Here is a 9,096-nt window from a genome sequence, read left to right on the forward strand (position 1 = left end):
AAGGCTTAGTGTGCAGACTGTAAGATGGGAGGCAGGCGTCGCCCGCAGGGAGGTGTGGGCAGGTGGCAGACAGTCAAGGACTGCCCAATGAATGAAAGAAAATAAGTCAGAATCCTAATCTGAGTGGACACTGCTCATCAAGCCCTTTCTCTCTACAAGCCCCTTGCATGGATTATTTTATAATTCCTCACAATGAGATGGAGACACAGATGCCCTTGTCATTCCTGTTATAATTGGAGAGATCAGCTCACACAGCTGCAAAGAGGCAGAGCCAGGGGTCTATCTGATCTGGGGGGGTCTCAGCTCCTGACCCTGAACCCAATGTCTGCAGAAGAGACCCTCCTGTTCAGTGGCTGGGGCTGAGCTGGGCCCGCAGTGACATGGTGCCCGCTGGAGGTCATGTTCCTCCTTCCTTTGTCACCTACCAGCTCTCCTTGGTCTGGAAAGATTTTGGATCCAGAAGGACTGCCGAGGGGGAACGTTTCTGAGCTGAAATCTGAGCTGCATTAGGAGGAACGAAGACACCCACCATCCCTTCTGACCAGCATTTGGGAGCTTGCTGCCAGGTGGACCCTGGCCTCCTGCCCTGGGGCCGCAAGGTTGCCATGTTCCATGGAGGCAGCTGTGGGGTGGGGGTGACAGTCCCACCTCCATGTCACCCTTTTCGCCTTGTGGGCCCCAAGCCCCGGGGACAAACCTGCATTCCTGTTTTCTCTTTGAAGGCAGACAGGAAGTCTAGAGCCTCCTTAGCCTGGGATGTGGGCCCTGAGGGGTTGCACTGGGGGTTGCTGGCTCTCCTTGCTTCTCCTGATCACCTACAGGCTCCCAGGAAGCAGCCACGTAGCCCCAGGGCTAGGGCCTCAGCAGGTCCCTGTGTCCCTCGAGAAAGTGTAAAGGACTCACCTGTGATATCCATGATTAACAGCGTTTATTTCCTGAGCCCCAGCCATGCACCCTGGGCTGAGCGCGTCTGCGGACTAACTCCCAGAATCCTTTGTGGCAGAGGCTGCTGGCCATTGCCCAGTATGCATTCTGCCATTTCCCCTTTAGTAACAGAGGAACCCCCTCCTGAGTTTTAATAAGGCACACCACTGCTAGGCTAAATACTACAGTTCCCAGTCTCCCTTGCATCTAGGTGTGGCCACGTGATCAGTTCTGACCAATGGGACATAAGAGAGGTAATTGGCCAACTTTCCAATTTGCCCTTATAAAGAAATGAGTGGTGTCACCTCCTTGGTCCCCCAAAACACATGGGTAAGAACGGGCAAGGGGAGGAAGTGTTTATCTTCAACCTGATGGATGGAGGCAATCCCCCATGGGACGGGAAAGACACAAGGAGCCCAGGCCCAGGACTGGCTCCCAAAGCAGAGCCCCAAGCTGAAACATGAAGGCAATCAGCCCCTCTCTCCTCTAACCCCTGTTCCTTGGGTTCTGCTAGAGTAGCTGGGCTGTCTCCCAAAGAGACACCAAAGCTCCGAGAAGGAAGTCCACGGTCTACTGGGAAGTGGTGAAGCCGAGACTTGAACTAGACTCAGCAGATGCTCAGTTTATGATTTTTAGGCGGATGGGTGAGTGTATGAATGGCAGCCTGGTGCTCTCTAGGGAAGATCTGACTGGAAGGACTGATTGCTTCTGGGCCCAACATGCCACTTGTTTTTCCTGTCAGAGCTGCAGCGCTTATTGCTGGTTCCTATGCCCCACAGTCAAAGATGACATTGACAGTGTCTACCAATTTATAAAGTACTGCTCCATATCTGCTGTCACCTTAACCTTGACCCCTTCCTGGGAGGTCAACAAGGGCAGGCATTTTTATTATCCCCATTTTACAGGTGAGAACACAATCCTTTCACACATCATCTGGCACATAGTAACTTCTCCACGTGCTCCACATGTGACAAGTCTCCTCATTCCTTTAATAGTGCTTTCATAGTTATATGCTACCACTAATAAATATTTTAAAAAATATTTTATCTATTTTTACAGAGAGGGGAAGAAAGGGAGAAAGAGGGAGAGAAACAATGATGTGTGAGAGCTACATTGATCAGTCGCCTCTCACACACCCCCAACTGGGGAAAGACCTGGCCCACAACACAGACATGCGCCCTGACTGGGAATCAAACCAGCAACCTTTTGGTTTGCAGGCCGGCACTCAACCCACTGAGCCACACAGGCCAGGGCATAAATATTATTTTTAAAGAGGAGTGAGAGGCAGGAGTGCAGTAGGAGAAGCCCATGTGGAGGACTCGGGAGACCCAGCGGCCATTGGGCCTGCTGATAACCTTGAGGCGTGTTTCCCCCTCTTTTCCCTGGTGTAAAATGAGGGAGTTGGAGAAGATGGTGCCCTCTCCTCATTCCCACTCCCATCCCGGTTTCTGCTGCCCCGTACCCCTGGCGTTGGGAGTGCCCAGGGTCCCCCACCATTGAGGGGCTTCCCTATGATGGAGGGCAGCGTGCTTCTCCTGGGGCCTCCACCTGTAGTTCCCAGCTCCCTTCCTGAGTGGCAGGTCTGTGCTCTGAGCCTCCGTGTCATCTGCAAAATGGAAACAGTAGTGAAAGTAAGAACATTGCTCGTAGGACTGTTATGTGAATTGCACACTGTTTGTACGTATGCAGAGCTTAGAATAGGGCCTGTCTCAGTAAGTGCTTCGTTCATGCTGTGGGAATCACGGTTATTGATGGTTGGTTACCAGTAAAATTATTATTAATCATAATAACAAAGGGATAATGGGCATTTGCAGATGGCTGCAAGAGAAAGAAACACGTTTGAATGTCAAGAAATTGCAGTACTGTTGAAAGGCCAAGGGCTGGGGGCTTGGTTTGCCTCTGGAGGGACATCCAGGGTCTGTGGGTTCCCAGTCTGGGCACCTTCACCTGCCACCTTCCATCCCTGTTAATCTCTCCCGTCGGCCCCTCTTGGGCTGGCCAGTTAAGTTAGCAGTGGAAATTCTTGTCTCAACATGGAAAAAGCTCTCTAAGTTGTCTCAGTCAATCCTTTTCCTTCATCATGGCTCTGTACACACACGCGCGCACGCACACACACACACACACATTGTCTCTCCTTGAATACTTCCCTGTGTGGGACACTCACTACCTGCTAGGCCACCCTGACTATTAGGCAGTTTATCTTGTAAAGCCAAACCGATCTCTCCAGGTAGCCCCCCCTGGTTCTGCCTTCTGGGTCCTCCCAGAACAAGTCCACAGCCTCTATCTCAGCTAGCTCCTCAGGCACCAAGAGAAGCGGCCACTAAATAAGCTTCTCCCCACCTGGAATGTCCCCCGTGCCTTGATGACCTTCCTGGACTGGATGAGGCAAGAGAGGCTGCGTTTGCACAGAGCACGGGCTCAGGAAAAGCACAGTGGTACAGCCCCGCAGCTCAGCCCAGGGAGCCGACTTAGCCTGCAGTGCCCGACCGCCCACCGCCGTCCTCCTGCTGGCGTGACCCCTTCCCTTTTGTACCAGAACTGTGGGCGGAGGAAAGGCAGAGATTCGCCTGAAGAAGTACATGAAATCCTTCTACCAAGCACATCATTGGCGGCTGACTCCAAAGATACCAGGGAGAAGAGGCCGACTGGATTAGATTTCTTTGGGGTCTGTTGGCTAATTTTGACGCAAATCCTAGCTCGAGGTCCCTGTCGTGGCTGTAGTGTGTTTGATTTCTCCAAGCTATGCACAAGCCGGGGTCTAAGCTCTCATCTCTGGGTGTTCTCACTCCTGAGGTCCAGTTACACTCCTGAAGGCAGCAGACCCGCAGGACATGCAGACCATGTCCCTATTCCAGCCTCCTCATTCCCAGCGCCGTGCACCCCTGCAAGTCACTTTGCTACCCCAGGCCTCAGTCTCTCCGTCTACAAAATGGGAACAAGAATCCTCTCTACTTCTCAGGGTTTGTGTGAGTATTCAATGAGGTCAACAACCTGAAGCCTCAGATCCAGTTCCGGGCACACAGTAGGTCTCTAATAAGTGTTAGAAGCCATTAGCTCTCAGCTGGAAGATGAGCTTGGTGCACTGGTAGTACCTGCCAGAAATAGGGAGATGCATCCCCTTTGAGGAAGGGACTTGGCCTAGACATAGTTCTGGCCCTTTCTGGCTCCTGGGTCAGTGAATCTCAAGTTTACTGAGCTTGAGATGCACCCAAGGGAGTTTCAAATGCAGAGTCCCGGGTCCTCTGCTCAGTGGAATTGAAGAGGCCCAGGAATCTGCAGTTTAACAGCCTCTCTCCTGATCACCCTCCCCGCAAGCTGAGAATAGATGTCGCTAGTAAACGCATTGACTGCTCTGTACCTGAACTGTGCTGAGGGCTGCCTGCAGGGAGCTCACCACCTGACGGGGCGGGGAGGAGCTTGAGATCTGGAATGAGCAGGTACAGCTGTGGGAATTAAAAGGTCAGGAGAGACCTTCCTCCTGGTACTGCGTGGTTGTTTTCTTAAGACAGGCTGACTCCTGGGCTGGAGCATTGGGGCATGAAGGCCTTTCGAGGGAGGGGCACAGGCTGGTCCGGAGTTAAAGGCTGCGCTTCCTGACCTTGCCTGGCCTGGACCCACGGGGGAAGGACAGGCGAGACGTGGTGTGGAGCAGATGAAGAAGTCAGGTGACATGTGCACTCAGTTCAGGGTGCTGCCTATAGTCAGACCTGGGCTAGAATCCTAGCTTTGTCCTTTCTAGCTGTGTAACCTTGGCCCAGTGACTTCCCTTTCCTGAGCTTTGTTTCCACCTCTGTGAAGGGATGACAGTTGTGTCCCCCACTTACAGAGGTGATTTAACAAGAAGCTAATGAAGCTTTAGTCCCAGGGACTCTTGGCAAGGCCCTAGGCTCAATTGTGCATTCATAATTTTGCATTAGTTTTCTTAAAGAGGGTCCCCAAGATTGTAAAAGCTTCAGGCGCCCCCAAAACCTGGGTCTGCCCAGGCCCACCTAATACAGCTGTTCCAGGATTTGATGAGGAGACAGTGAACCGCTTGACAACTCTGTGTCTGAAAACAGAAGCTCCTTAGCTTATGAGCCTTGAGGAACATGCTGGCACCCTGGACAGCCTGTCTGGGGAGGGCCTGGACCTCCTGAGAGCTGAGCCTCACTCCTATTCTGACGGCCCCTGGTCCCCATGGCCTCAGAGCCCTAGGGAAGATGCTGGGAAGAAGGGAGGGATGGTGAGGAGCAAGAGGATTAGATGGAGCCTCAGGCAGACCCCTCTGGCTGCCTTGTGTACTGGCCTGTGAAGGGCCAGACTGGTGAGAAGCCAGCCAGAAGTGAGGGCTCTGGGCAGATGCCCTGTGGTTGAGTTTGATAATGACCTTCAAATCTCTGAATCCAGGGAGGATACGGGTTATCCAGGACCCACAGTTGAAGTGGGGGTGGTGGTTGGGTTGGAAAATCGGAGCCTGGACATGTCGTCCTCAAGGTGAGGAGAGGACCCATCTCCCACCACCTCCTCTGTGCCAGGTCCTGCCCAAGTGCCCCATTTCACTGAATCCTCGCATCCACCTCCGTGACGTCCTCACTTGGCTCCTCTCCATCCTGCAGAGAAGTGGAGGCTCAGAGAAGGCAAATCTGTGGCCTGCCAGCACACAGCAGGGGAGAATGCAAAGCAAACCAGGACTTAGGGGAGCGAGCTTTAACTCTGTTTCCCGCTCCCAACCCTCTCCTCCTACCGCCCATCTGCTGTGGGCACACCACACTGGCACGTAGTGGGTTCACAGTAAACAGGGGAATGAAGGAAGGAAGGAAGGAAAGAATTCACAGGCCAGGCTCTGCCCACGCCCGCCCCCACCCCCCAAGCCAGCTCTCTCCAGACCGGTCTCCTGCCCCCCCACATCCTTCTCCCTGTCTAATTAGGTTTCTGAGCCGTCTCTCCCGCTTCCGCAGGTTCCCCCGCGCTCCTCCCGGAGCCCACCCCGAGGCAGCTTTCTCACAACAGGACTCCCGGCGTGGGGACGCCTCGCGGGAGAGCGGCGACCTCGGGCGGGGTGGTCTCCGCAGCCGCCTTCCCCTCCCCGGGCTTACCCGCCCCCGCCTCTTCCCGGGGCAGCTGAATAATTGATTCGACCATAAATAATGGATCTGTGCTGTGCGCGCCCTCTGCCCCCCAGGGTGCGGGGTTCCCCATTAAGGTTAAGGGGAGCGGGGGTGGGGGACGGGGACCGCTGTGCTGTGCGCGCAAGTGGCACACAGTTTCGTTCCGTGGGCCTTTCTCTCGCCCTCTCGCTCCCTCGCGCCGGCTTTTTCCCTTTTTCTTTTTCCTTTTTTTCTTTCCTGGAGCGGAGCCCGGCGCCAGGAGTCTGGAACCAGCTTGACAAGCTTTTGAGTTATGGAGGGGGGAGGGGAGGGAGCGGGCGGGCGGCGCGGGGAGGGGAGCGCGCGGGCGGGGCGGGCGCTCCGCCGCGGCGTGGGGACTGGGCCAGGGGCACCCGCGGGCAGGGGCGCTCGTACCCCCATTTGGAGACTCTCCCCAACTTTGGGCGAACGTGGGAGAGGATCCGGTGGCGGGCGGGCGGCGGCGGCGAGGGGCTGGGGGCGGGGGTGAGTCAGGCGGCGGACCCGGCGAGCGGCCGGGCTGGCGGAACGAGCAGGCTTTAGAGCAGCAATAAATGAGGCCCGGGGAGGGCGGCGGGGTTTGCACGGCTTCGGGCCCCGCCGCCTCCCCCGCCGAGCAAGACATTCCTTTCCGCTGAACTGGGCGCCTGGGCCCGCGCCGCCGCCGCGCCCTGCACGCGGGCTGCCGGGCTCAGGGCGGGGGCGCCGCGCCGGGGGTGGCGGTGGGGGGACCCTGGCGAGCGGGGAGAGAGGCCTGCGGTGGCCCCCCTTCTCCCCCTGCGCCGTTCCCCACATGCTCACTGAATCCTCCACTGCCCTGGGGGGTGGGGACCGCTATGCCCGTTTCACAGGTGGGGGACCTGAGCCCAGGGAGGGGCGTCTCTGCCGCGGGTCGTTCAGCTTCCTGCCCGGGTCTGATCCAGCTTCCATTCCTTTCCCTGAGTCTCTCCATGCACCCCGCTCCCGCAGTTGTTCCTTGGGGCCTGGTGACAGCCCTGGAAGCCCAGGGCCGGGCACACAGCAGGGGCACCTTAGCCTCTGCTGGATTTGACAGGGGCGCTTGGCCAGCAGCCTTAGGGGGGCCGTGAGCGGGCCCATCCGTCTGACCCCGCAGTGCCCAACGAGCCCAGCCCCAGAGTCCGGGAGCCGGGCGGGGCCGGGAGGTGTCTTACTGGGCTCACCAAGATCAGGACGTAGAGAGAAGTTTCCAGGCCCCTTGAAGCCTCCATGGGGACTCAGCATACCCCAGGAGGACACCTCTAGATGCCAACAGAGACCCAGTTCTAAACATGCCTTCCCCTGGACTGCAGAGTTTCTGGTCAGGCTATGGTTGACTTCTAAGTGCCTCAGTTTCCTTTAGGGGCCCCCAGTGCTTCCTCTGCCCCAACCACCACCTGGCCCCTTCCAGCCCTGCCTGCTCCCAGCCAGTGAGTGACCTGGATCTACTGGGTTCCTGAGTGTCACACCTGGGGTGGCTGCCTTCACCACGCTGAACCTCTCACTCAGCTGTGGGATGGGTAACAGTGACAGCCTCACCTGGGTGCTGGAAGGTTCTGTGAGGCCATGCTGGTCTTGACTTAGCATAGGGCCTGGCACACACTAAACTCTCCATACATGTCACTGTAGTGGAGCTGGTTGTTTGTTACTATTATTTCTGAGGGACTCAGGAAAGCTTAGCAGAATGCGGAGCAGCCTGGCTCCTCCTCCCCATCCCCCGCTGAGCCGTGTTGAAATCACCCCAGAGAAGCTGCTGAGCAGAAATTTCCAGTCTCCCTGGCAAAGCCGGGAAGAGTTTGGGTGCGGCTCAAAGATGAAGTTGGGCAGGCTCTGCAGGGCCAGGGCTGGGGAGGCACGACCAGATGTTGTGGGGGACCCCAGACCTTGGGGGGTGCCTGGCCTCCAGCTCCAGCCCCAGAGCTGTTCCAGCACAGCCCTTGTCCCTGGTGGCCAGAGGAGGGGTTGTGGCCGAAGCGTTGCTGGCTTTGCCTTCCTTTAGCAAGCCCTGCACCCCGGGAGTCGGAGTGAACACCCCAGAAGATGGGATAATGGTCACTGTGAGGGCTTAGCAGAGCTTCTCGCACTCTATAAGGAAGGGCTGTTTGATTTAGTGACTGTCACAGCTATGGGGGGTCACAAGGCCTCCTAGGAGCCCACTTAGCTGATTCCTTGGCCACCAGAGGAGCAGAGGCCCCAGTTAAGATGCTGGATTTCACTGGGGCTGTGGGGTCCCTTTCCTGAGTGGTCTGAAGGACCCACCTGGGAACCTGGCAGGTAGGCTGATTCTTGCTTCCATCTGCCTGCAGAACAGGCCTGTGACCCTCACTCATCAGAGAGAAATAAAGAGCATTGGAGTGGGAGGAGATGGGGGTCAGGTCCCAGCACTGCCCCAAACTGGACAGGTGACCTTGGGCAAATCTGAGGCTGAAAACAAAAAAAAGTAACACGAATGAGTAAGGAGAACGTGTCAGCTGCTCTTTGCTTCAGGCCAGTGCTGGGTGTTTTACGTACACTTAACGTTACTCTTGGAGGGTGATTTTCTTTTCTTTTTAAAAATGTTTAAACATTTTAAATTTATTTTTATTGGGGGGGGGGAAGGAGGGACAAAAAGAGGGAGAGAAACATCTATCTGTCCCGTGTGTGCCCTGACCAGGACCGAACCCACAATCCAGTCATGTGCCCTGACTGTGAATCAAACCTCTGCAGGACAACGCCCAACCAAGTGAGCCACGCTGGTCAGGGCTTGGAGGGAGGTTTTATTATTAACTTTATTTTTCAGATGAAGTAACCGAGGCTCAGAGAGGTCAATTCACTTTCTTAAGGACACATAGCTGAGAAATGAAAGAGTCAGGATTCAAACACTGATCTGCTGGTTTAGAGCCGAAATCCCTAAAGAAAAAGCAAGTTGAATTTTTTTTTTTTTTAATCCTCACCAAGGACATTTTTTCATTGCTTTTTTTAGTGAGAGAGGAAGGGAGAGAGGGAAGAGAGTGAGACACACACATCTATGTGAGAGAGAAACATGGTTGCCTCTCACATGCGACAGACCGGGGGCCAAACCCCTAGTGCC

At 55.7% G+C, this 9,096-nt stretch overlaps 1 long non-coding RNA gene across 1 annotated transcript; it reads right to left on the reverse strand.

Moving 5' to 3' along the window:
* Positions 1–1,738: 1,738 nt before the first annotated feature.
* Positions 1,739–7,682, reverse strand: LOC150013814 (uncharacterized). The gene is made up of 3 exons (XR_016510832.1): positions 7,566–7,682; positions 5,291–5,513; positions 1,739–2,530 (listed from the first exon to the last, which is right to left on the reverse strand). It is a non-coding gene; the product is annotated as an uncharacterized LOC150013814 (long non-coding RNA).
* Positions 7,683–9,096: the final 1,414 nt, after the last annotated feature.

The sequence above is a fragment of the Furipterus horrens genome, unplaced genomic scaffold (assembly GCF_987537825.1).
Source record: "Furipterus horrens unplaced genomic scaffold, mFurHor1.1.pri manual_scaffold_4, whole genome shotgun sequence".
Classification (NCBI taxonomy): Eukaryota; Metazoa; Chordata; class Mammalia; order Chiroptera; family Furipteridae; genus Furipterus; species Furipterus horrens.